We start from the raw sequence: 11,463 nt of genomic DNA, 5'->3' as shown, positions 1-11,463 counted from the left end.
CTTGAGCAGAGACGCTCGAAGTGACACTTCTATCCTCGACTAACCACCAGGACGATACTTAAAGTGTCGTCCCGGGCGATGTCATTGAGTTGCTTCTCATTACAGTTTACTGTCATGTTAACTGGTGTAGTATAGAAGGGAGATTTACCCACCCGAAAATAAAAGCCCTGAAATACTGTTTTTTTTGTTTTACGATTCACATTCCAACAGAAACTGAACAGGCAGATTCGAAGGATTTATTTCTTTGGAAATGTTATTTTAAATACAATTAAATCAAGAATATTAAAAATAAATAATATTTAAAAATAAATGTTTTTTTAAATGTTTTCAAATATTATTTTTTAGAATATCTTAGGGCCTTTGAGAGGGCCTAGAGGGCTCTGACGGCTCGCCACTGGTGTGTGTGTGTGTGTGTGTGTGTGTGTGTGTGTTCATATCTTTTTTATCCTTTCCTTTCTCTCTGAAAGATGTTGATCATGAGCCTTTCTTTAATTAATAAAGGCTTAGTTCTTATTCTGTCTGAAACCAGAGATCTATTTCCCTGCTCTGATTGCTTATGGCCGGCTCTGTTGTCTATATAACACACTTCAGGAAAGGAGTAAGTGGAAAGACCGTTGCATCTCATACAGATGCTGACATTTTCTCTATGCATCTGTATGAAGACAACAACTGCCCCTGCCAAAGCGTTGGTCTGTGACTCCGTTGAACCATCGTTTGCAGTGAGAAGCACCAACTTAAAACCTTTATTTCACAAGTTGTGTTGCAAATATCCATCTCTAGGACGTGGTCCCGCAACTGGATTATCAGAAATGTTTGTTGAGTTTATAATACAAATCATTTTTGAAAACATATTTCATTTGGATATAGTTTGAGTTATTGGGAGAAAATTACAGTTGTCTAGTTTCTCTGAAATTGGAACTCCACTCCTGGTCTGCCAATAATCTTTCTGACTCGCACATCATTGCATGGCTGCATGAAGTGCCAACTGTAAACTACAATTACATCGCATTCCAGGTCAGTTTGTGGTAGTCCAACACATTTATATTGCTTCAATTAACTTCCCCAGGCCTTCGACTGCAGGGATAAAATCACCCAAATGGACCTCTGGGCTGCTCGAGGTTTCAGAGCTATTCCATTTATTTATCGTCTCAGCATTGTTTGTGGGTCTGTGGCTTCAGCATTCCTGGAGCTGACACTTGGATGTCCAACACAACATTCTGATGAAAAACACGGACCACATCCCAAGGGGAGGTTGTATTTTTGCCAAGTAACATGAAGGAATGCTTATCTTAACTTAATTAGAGTGTCTAATTTTTGTAATTCAACAATGGTGTGAGAACTCAAGCATTCATCGTTAAGAATACTCTTACTTCATGTCTGTTTTTGGACGAAAAATTATCTGTAATATCTTAAGGTTGCAATTTGAGCTGTACTTGAAGTGCAGTAGTGATGTCTTGTCATGAATTGTTTGTCCCACAGGGTGTACATTTTGTCAGACAGACTTTTGTTCATAACACTTAAATTGGATTAAACAAAATTGTCCCTCAAAATTGTCTAGCGTTTGGCTTTGGGAAGTTTTAAACTTAACCTTGTCTAACTCTTTTCCTATATTAATTTCAAAGTTGTTTACCAGAAAGCCCTAAAAGATGACGGTGGTTACAGACTTGCATGATATATGAAGGCGTGGACGACATGAATTATGTTTTGTTGATTCGACTTGGAAGCATTCAAATGTTAACTAGTGGGAATGTATAATGATAATCACACAGTTTGTGGATTTGCTGCCATATTTACTGCTAGGGTGGACATACTTCCAGGATTAATGATGCCAATGTGGAAATATTTGAGCCTATAAAAAAATGAAATTCTTTACAATTCCCAGTAAGAGGCTGACATGAGGATGTGCTGGTCCTGGACTGGATTTGAAACCATTTTCATTGACACGCAAATATAAAAGCTTATCGGAGAAAAACCTTGCTCAGCAGCCCTTTCCCTTATAAATAAAGGTTACGAAATGATCCTATTAGTTCCATATTTCAAATTCACATATATAAGATTCACAGTAAACTCTCCTGGCTCTTCCATCCATATGCCTCTGAAATATTCTCATTCCAAAATGACCTGACCCACTTTCATTTACTCAACTTACTGTTGGCAGATACAAATTTGATATTCTGCATCAAGTAAAGTTTTCACAGAAATGTATTTGTTCGCTAAGACTGCTGTTGCATCATTAACTATAGTATGAATTTGTATAGGAATCCCCCCAAAAATTGCAGTAATAGTCAGAAGCTTTATTTAGCTTCAGATTCTCAATATTCTCTCGTGTCAGAGTTTGTAATTCCTCAGCTGTTCATTAAACATTTCTCCTCTCTAACGGCCTGGTCCCCTGCCTAACTGGCCTTATCCTCTTCTTCTACAGAAGGGTTTACCTTGAACACTGGGCTTAACTGAGTTCAGCCTTCATCTTAATGTAGCAAAGAGCATCAGGCTTTAGGAATGCCCAAAGGTCCAGGGGCAGGGGATCACTGACCTTGCACCCTCCTATCTTTAGTCCTAGTCCTGATTTACTGAAGCAGAATAAACCCCCTCATCTTGGAGGCTGGCAAAAGGTCTGGATAAAGTCGTCTGGAATGTCCTTTTATCAGTTGTTGTCACTCAAAGACAATAAATAAATAGATGTTCTTAACTTGGGTATACAGATTAAGCATTAGCAGGTCTTTAGTTTGGTCCCAGAGTAATCTAATACCGATACTTGCAGTCTCACTGTGAGAAGTCCTATTTATCCACTGGTGGCCATTGAAAAGCTGCAGTAGGGCTTGACCAGGCGTCCGTGTGGTATTTGTTGGGCTACCAACTTGGTACACAATGAAATCTTAAAAAGCTAGATGTTTTTTTCATACATCTTCTTAAATATATACTTGGTGCTCAAATTATGTTTGTGACTTTGACGATCCCCTGACTTTCCCTAAAACACCACCAGCACATCAAACTTTACACTTCTCCAGAATAAACAACTACCAAATGAATTGGGACAAATGTTGGTTCAGACTTTCACGTTCCCTTTGGTTACATTTAAAAAAAATTGGTCAACCTCTGACTTCTCCTTTTGTAAAAGTTAAATGTGTCCAATACTTTGGTTTGTGACCAAATACCTGCAAAACTAATGTCATTCCAATAAGCCTCAGCTGTGCTGTGTTTAAAGTGTAAACTAGCCTCTGAAATAGTCGGAGATTGTTGACTGTAGTCTTCTGGATGCATTTACAGACTTAAAGTATGCCCCTTTGTGTGCTTGATCCTCTGACCACAGCTGACAAGAGTGGGGAAACTTTCCTCAATTCCCTAAACCTCATTTTGCCCCCCTTACACAAAGTTACTAGATGAAGTAATTTAGTTGAGGGACAGGCTGCAACTGTGATACTGCTGCGCCGCCTCTCTCCATTTCCCCCACAATCACTGACAAAGAACAATATCCAATTATCTGCAGAACAACCCCGCCTCGCTGCCAGCTGTACATTAGGTCTCAGTTTCTGGGAACGAGTCCTAATATCAGACTGGCACTGAAGGGCCTCCTCCACAGCACTCAGCTGTACATCCTATTGATGAAAATAGGAAGAACGAGAGAAACAATGACACATAGTACACCATCAATCGACTATCTGTATATCCATCCATCTATTAAATTAATCGCATTACCTCTACGGAGAACTTATTTAGTCTCAAATGTATTCTTTCTAAAATAAAATGTTGGAGTAGCTTCTTAACCTCTTGTACTAGAAGACATTAACATTGATTTGTAGTTTCTTCCCATGTTGATTGGACACAAAATACAGGAAAATATAATGAACTGCATTGACACATTTTTTTTCTCGATTTGTATCCACTCTGTGTCTATAACCATTATAATTATAAAAACCAAGCTTTGATTTATTTAAAATCTTAAGTATACATGCCACAATGCTTAATATCTTTATAGAGAGATACTGTATGATATGTAGCCAGAATGGTATTACAAGTAAGTTGTCAAGTAACACACCATCACATATTTTTTCTGCTATCGAAGAGAAATAAATCGAGTTGAGCTCCTCCAAAGAAACCCCTCAGGTTTTAAATTCTAAGTATGAATCCAATATGCTTTTTTGAGCACCTGAGCGGCTTAAGAGAACTGCAGTTTCCTTGTACTTGTGTAATTTCCTCGTCAAGTGCTCTTAGGCAAATGTGAACCAAAGCAGCAGCAGCAGAGAAACGTTTCTCTGCTCGTCTCCAGCTGTGGAGAGGAGGCAGGGAGAAAGGGGGATGGATGAGAACAGAGAAGAGATGAGAGTTTGGGGTTTCCTACTGTAGATCACAGGGTCAGAGAGGGGCGGACGCCTGAGAGGATATTTCATCTCGGAGTAATGTTAGATGTCTATCCTCTCCTGCCTTCATACATAATGTAACAGTGGGTTTTTTTGTGCCTATTCTGCAGATACAGAATCATAAAAACACAGCAGCTGCGATGAGTGTAAGCAACCCCATTATAGTGAAATCAAAGAAGAACTGGTGATCATATTCTCAATGGGCGTATAAAGAACAGCAGCACAAGCTATTTAGTTAAACAGTAGGATAACATATGCATTTTTAATGGAGGCACAATAAGTATGCGATTTCAATCAGGAATTAATTTATTTTGGATACACTTATTGCTGCATTGTGGGTACAATCTTTTGCTGGTAGATATTTCATCATGCAATTTTGCCATCCAGGGTGCAGAGTACATGAAGCGAGGGAACAGAGACACGTTTTTTTTCTCACTGGCATCTCCATATATGAATCTAAGTCCAAGAACGATTGTCTTTGTGCCTTTTCTTGCGTCTCTGACTGTCTCTTGTTCCATTTTTTTCTCTCCTGAAGTGGAAAATCTGAAGTAATTGGTTTCTGAATTAAAGAAAGAAAGCAGGGATGAAAACAGGCTCTAATTCATTTTATTCTCACTGGGAGAAACGAGGTAGCGGGAGAGTTTGGGGAATTCCTGCAAACGAGCATTCGCCCTCAATTTCCTTGCCAACAATCAGCGGCATCACTTAGGATATAGGTGTTTCTATTCATAGAGCTCCGGGTCAGCGTTGGCATGTGAAGGCTTATTTTTGATTAACCAAGCGCCTCTGCAGCCGTGCAAAACTCTTAGGCTTAATGCACTTCAGAGAAGACAAGGCAAGAGATGAGTTTGCCGAAAAAGGTTTTAAAAAATATATAATCGGATGGCTGTCAGGGGAACAGAATAGCAGAGAATTGTAATTGGGGGGAGATAGAAAGAGAGTTCTTCTCAAACTACTAAAATTAAAGACATATCCAACTCGGTGTCAGATTCTGACACAAAGACACAATGTGGTGTAGAACCTGAATCACTACAGCTCTGACAATTAGCCCTTACATCACTTCAGTGTGATGCCTAAGGGGTTCAGGTAGCGGCTGTCCTCAGCATACATAGTAGTTACCGTACAGCTGGAGGTCTCTGCAGTCTCCGTCTGGTGAGAATGTGACTGATTGAGGATACAGAGGTTTCAAGTTATAAGAGCCTCCATCACAGTACATGTAATGGCTTCTGCACAAGCATGGTTAGAGGAATAGGGGAACACATTGTGGGTAATAACATCCAATGAAGAGGAAAATAAGTAAAAACAACAACAACTTGTGTCACACCATTCTTAGTCTCACATTTTCATGTGACATAGCAGAGTATAGGTCTATTCTTTTGGAAGGTAATGCCAGCATTTGACGCAGTGTAATGTAGGCAACGGGACAGCATATACATTCAGATTGGTATACTGTAGACGGCCTTAGTAAGTATTTGTAGTCCAGATATTCACAAAAATTCAATCTTAGAATTAATCGGCTATGGATAGTTAAAGGGGCCCTATTATGCTTTTTGGGGTCTTCTCTTTCCTGTAGTGTGTTATAGGTGTTTGTGCATGTAAAAGGTCTGCAAAGGCTAAAATCCAGAGGGACTAACCCTGATTATCAAACAAATAATAATTGAGCGTAAAACAAGTCTTAAAGCCTAACCCCAAATATGTACCCTTTTCCGGACTGAGGCTTACTGTATCATCATCAACTTGTTAGCTGGTTGTTTAAAAACATTTGATTTCTATTAGATTTATAAAACTGAAATAAGCGCAACACACTAACCAATAAGTCTTTTCCAAAGTGACCCATTTGATCCCAGTACTATGACTCATTACAACAACTTTCTCCAGTGTCAAAGCTTTTTGATATACCTTGAACAGTAGTTTGATTAGAGAACAGAAGAGGACCAGTATGAGTTTAAAGCTTCAGGGAAAGTAAGTAAGATATATAGGTCAAACTACAGAGAGGGTTAGGGTTAGATGATAGGATTGGAGTATCTCTGATGTCACTTACTTTGTATGCCAAGACATCCAGCCAATGGTATGCATATAGGATTAGATTTGTATCCCCATTTTTCATCTCAAAAACACAATTACCATGCACATAATATTCGTTGTATCTCTCGCCCTTCTGTTTCCTCCTTTAAATATTGTTTTTCAGAGGAGCTGGCGGATCAATCTTTTCATATTTGCATACTGTTATGCATTGAAAGAATATATTCAACTTTTAATGATCACTATAATTTGGTATGAGAATTACAATTCTTGTGTAACAGTTGTAAATATGCAGTGGTCTTTAGTGTTAAATATTTATTTGTAAATCATTTAGTATAATCACACAAATTCTGTGTTTTGTATTTAATAATTCTGTATTCTTCATTTATTAAACGTTCAATACCTGACTAGGTCTGAAATCAGTGGGCGGAACCTCCAAAATTCAGTCACTGTACTCAGAAGATATTTTTGTGGGGACTTCTCTTCACTTTTTGTGAATGTTTTTCACGTGAGAAGAGGCAGTGTGGGGGAAAACCAATTTAAGACTGATTTGTTGTATCAGTGTCAGTCAGAGAATAAACGGTGATCAGCTTAACTGCTGGCTCGGGTCTCATCCATCAACGAAACAAAACACAACGCAGACACCGCTAATCGACACCGGTTACACTTGCATAACTTGGATATTTACTGTAGGGTTAGGTTTTTCATCAGCTGATTTGATAATAGTTGGACTTTAATTTGTTGACCTTTGATTGCCTTGTGTCAATTTAATGTCAATGCAATGTAAAAATCAATATGTTTGGAATACGTTCATTTAAGCATCCACAGACCAATGACTGTCCTGCACTTTGAAAGGATCATTCTCGTCCAAAGGGACCATTTCTCTCATCTGTTCCTTTTTGCTCCCACCATACTCTGTAGTGTGAGAAGGGTTGAACTGCCTGCAAAATGGCATTACTGCAAACCTTGTGTTTCTAACCCAGGTTACAGATGTTTATCCTCTGCAGGGTTCAGATCAATCAGACTTATCAGTGACGTCACGGCACTCTGAGCTGACGCTGATGGAGGTGGTGTGATCACACACTGTAGCCCGGGAATTAAGTGGCTGTGTGTGGGAGTGTGGTTGCTTGGAGGAATGTGTGTGTGTGTGTGTGTGTGTGTGTGTGTGTGTGTGTGTGTGTGTGTGTGTGTGTGTGTGTGTGTGTGTGTGTGTGTGTGTGTGTGTGTGTGTGTGTGTGTGTGTGTGTGTGTGTGTGTGTGTGTGTGTGTGTGTGTGTGTGTGTGTGTGTGTGTGTGTGTGTGTGTGTGTGTGTGTGTGTGTGTGTATCTCGTATCATCATCCTGCTCTTTACTCGCAGCAGATAACCTCTGATTTGTATGTGGGGGTTAATCCAGGGATGAAGAGGGAGCGTTCCTCAACTAGCTGCATCTGCGACCTCTCAGTGTTTGGGGATTTGTCTGTCCAACAGTTACAAACACAATGAGACAACTGTCCCTTTCACTCCTGACCCGCAAAGCTCCGTTCCCCCCCAGGATCACAGCACACCGATCAGCAAACCCCATTCACTCAACTGCTGGATCACAACATAAAGGGGATCAATTATTTTGAATTAATGAATCCCTTTCATTGGATTTGACGGAAATCCCCTGGAGAACTTTCATTTTATTTTCAGTAGATTAGTGTGTCTTACCGACAATTTGGCAACTAACAAGTGATGCAACTGTGTGTGATATATTTGTGTTTTTCACTGCACTTGCTTACATGATATGCAATGTTCTGAAACCAAATAGGCAATACTTCAAAACTGATTTACCAAACTATTCCTACACAATTCCTATTTAGCCATCTTTAGGGTGAATTTAGCCAGCCGTGTGATTTGTATGAGTCGTTTCTGCCAAAATCTAAAGAAAATAGTCTATATACCTAACCACAAACACGCATCTCTTTAAGCAACAAAACGGTTTGACATTGAAAACAGAAGGGTAAACTCTCGCAGCAAAATGTAATGTAGGGGCAAAGGGGTCCTTGGTCATTATAAAAAAAAGTATGTGCTCCATAGCATGTAAATAGAAATATTAATGGAAAAAAAGTTATTTCAATTTGCAACAAGTTTAATACTCCATTCAAATTGAGTAAATTCAAATGTTTTTGCCGATTAATTCCAGCATAATATGCATTTTCTAGTTTGGCTGTGTACAACTTGTGTCACTCCAGAAAGACACTACAAATTGTAAACCTTAACCTTGATGTGGAANCACAAACACGCATCTCTTTAAGCAACAAAACGGTTTGACATTGAAAACAGAAGGGTAAACTCTCGCAGCAAAATGTAATGTAGGGGCAAGGGGGTCCTTGGTCATTATTAAAAAAAATGTGCTCCATAGCATGTAAATAGAAATATTAATGGAAAAAAAAGAATTGCGTTAAATTGAGTTATTTCAATTTGCAACAAGTTTAACACTCCATTCAAATTGAGTACATTCAAATGTTTTTGCCTATTAATTCCAGCATAATATGCATTTTCTAGTTTGGCTGTGTACAACTTGTGTCACTCCAGAAAGACACTACAAATTGTAAACCTTAACCTTGATGTGGAATTACATTAAATATCCTTTTCTTTCACTTCTCTGTTGTGTTTCACTGCCTTGTATACTGTTTGTATAGGTTTACATTTTCATTCTTCAGTATTTGTTCTTATTTCCCTTTTCCCAATGTATCTTGCTGAATGTCACAATTCCCCTGAGTTGATTGGAGGTTATTGAGATCACCTGTTGCACAGGGTGTGGAGACTGGCTTATAATTAGACATTTGGAGCAGCTTGGTGCCATTCCCCTATTGGCCAATCAGAGTGTGACGTAGGGCTGCTCGATTATGGCAAGAATCATAATTATTTGGGTCAATAATTGATATCACGATTATTAGAAACGACTATCCATTTACTTTGAAAACATCAATTTATTGGAGAAAATGTGAACAGTATGTTTTTAACAGTTGATTACCCTGAACTTTAAGTATAATTCAACTGAAAAACAAATTAAAAAAAGTAATAATAATAATAAAAAAATAATCGTTTTATTTTGATCACGTTGTTTTCATAATCGTTGCAAGCCATCATCGTAATTGCGATTAAAATACGATTAATTGAGCAGCCCTAGTGTGACGACACCTTTCTTTGGGGTTTAAGAGAGGTAGAAAAAATTGGAACCCCAGATTTCTGTCAGATATTGTCCCCTAGACAATTCAGATTTTGAGACAGGTTAGGGACTCCTTTACTTTCTTAAATTTGTTTGATGCTGATTTTGAGGATTATCGAGCCAAATTGAGGTTAAAAACAGTTTGAAGACAGATGTCTTAATTGGTGTTATCCATTTTGAAGGCACTTAATTCAGAGATGTTTCCCAGTCTATTCTTTCATTTTATTGAAAATAATCTGAGGAATCTGTATTGCCACAAAGTTGAACACATCATATAAAATCTGGCGCCACGGTCTCCAGCTCCCAGGTGGGCTGTATTTATTCTTTGAAACCATAATCCCTTCCTTCAGATGATAATGATGGAGGTTTTAAATGAATTTCAACATGTCTCTCTTAACATAACACCTTAACACTATTATATGCAGCTATGATCTAATAGGCCTTGTTGACGAAGAAGAAAAGTCATACTTAATTTCAAACAGCCTTAATGTCTCCTAGGTTACAAAGAAAACAAAGGAGCAGACCTTGAAGGCCCACACAGACATTTACACAACATCACACACACATCACAACATTTGGCCTCATATCTTGAAAATGTAAAAAGTGTTGGTTTGAATCTGTACTGATGTCTTTCATCACCTTCATTTTTTTTTTCAAAAGCACCTTCTCAATAAATGTGTTTTGACTGGAAGTGGGTCAGAAGTGCTTTGTTCATCTTCAGCCTCTTGTGTTGTCTGACACTCACTATCAGCACATGACAGCCTGATTGATAGAACATGCTCTGCAGATTAGAGCTGAATTGTTTGGATACAGTGCGCCTGATGGAGCACTTACGCGAGGCTCCACTTGTGTTTTCCTAGGTGTCTGCTGACAAGTCAGGGATTGGAGCGGCGCGCTGAGGGACGCCGTGTTGGGCAAGGCTGGCTGGAGAAACAACATGGCTGTATCATCAAAGACAACAAGGCAAGGTTAAAAAAAGATGATGTTTTTTTCTTAGGCTCTTTGATTTATTTGATGTTATTCAGATAGACTGGAAACCGGAGTGTTTCCACTGAATATACTTTTACGCTTTGCTTGTTTTAACAATAAGTGTTTAATTGTGTTTATACATGAATTAGTCTGTCTTGTTATACTGCCACCTTCTAACCTTCTCACTTTGGAGTATACTGTGTTTTCTATGTTGTAATTTCACGAATGCCAATGGGAAATGATTCCTTCTCTGTTGTCCTACTTGATGTTTCTCTCCTTTGTCATTGACATTTATTTTAGATTTATTTGACATTCCGAAATAAGGCAACCAAATCAACCACACACAACTAAAAAGAGCAAATCGTTAGGACCGACCCTCTTGGAAGAACAAGTTGTGAACGGTTGGTTGCATAAATGGTTCAAGGTTCAAGGTTCAAGGTTCATGGTTCAAGGTTATTTACTGTCAAACTAACATAACTACAGAGTAATTATGTCGTTGAAAATCTTAGTTCAGAGGCTTCTCAAACAATTCAACACAATAATACAGATAAGCAGACAATATTAAAACAATATTAAAATATATTATATTAAAAGTAATACAAAAAAGAAAAATAGTTTTAAAAAAAGTGGAATAGTGCAATACGAGTCTATATACAAGTTATTGGAATGATATATTAGATAATAGATAAATAATTACTAAGTAGCAGATGAATGTTATGAAATTGTTTCAGCAGTTCAGTTGTTTTTAATACCTTCATGTATTCAACGAACACGTTTATTCGACGTCCCGTTACGCCGAAACTTTATTTATAGTAACGACATATACATATATATGTCGAGACCTTTTTAATCTTTGGTGAGGTTTAAACATAATTTGGAGTAGAGATGTGACATGCGTCGGTAAGGTAAGGTCACCAGA

The 11,463-nt window shown here is 38.3% G+C and overlaps 1 long non-coding RNA gene across 1 annotated transcript in view; it reads left to right on the top strand.

Moving 5' to 3' along the window:
* LOC104955632 (uncharacterized) overlaps positions 1-10,523 on the top strand; it is a 59,676-nt gene extending 49,153 nt beyond the window's left edge. The window contains exon 3 of the long non-coding RNA XR_799472.1: positions 10,436-10,523. This is a non-coding gene — a long non-coding RNA (uncharacterized lncRNA). The remainder of the gene's footprint in view (positions 1-10,435) is intronic.
* Positions 10,524-11,463: the final 940 nt, after the last annotated feature.

This window comes from Notothenia coriiceps, unplaced genomic scaffold, assembly GCF_000735185.1.
Source record: "Notothenia coriiceps isolate Sejong01 unplaced genomic scaffold, NC01 NC01_scaffold00024668, whole genome shotgun sequence".
Taxonomy (NCBI): Eukaryota; Metazoa; Chordata; class Actinopteri; order Perciformes; family Nototheniidae; genus Notothenia; species Notothenia coriiceps.
This window is presented reverse-complemented; position numbering and strand designations above follow the sequence as displayed.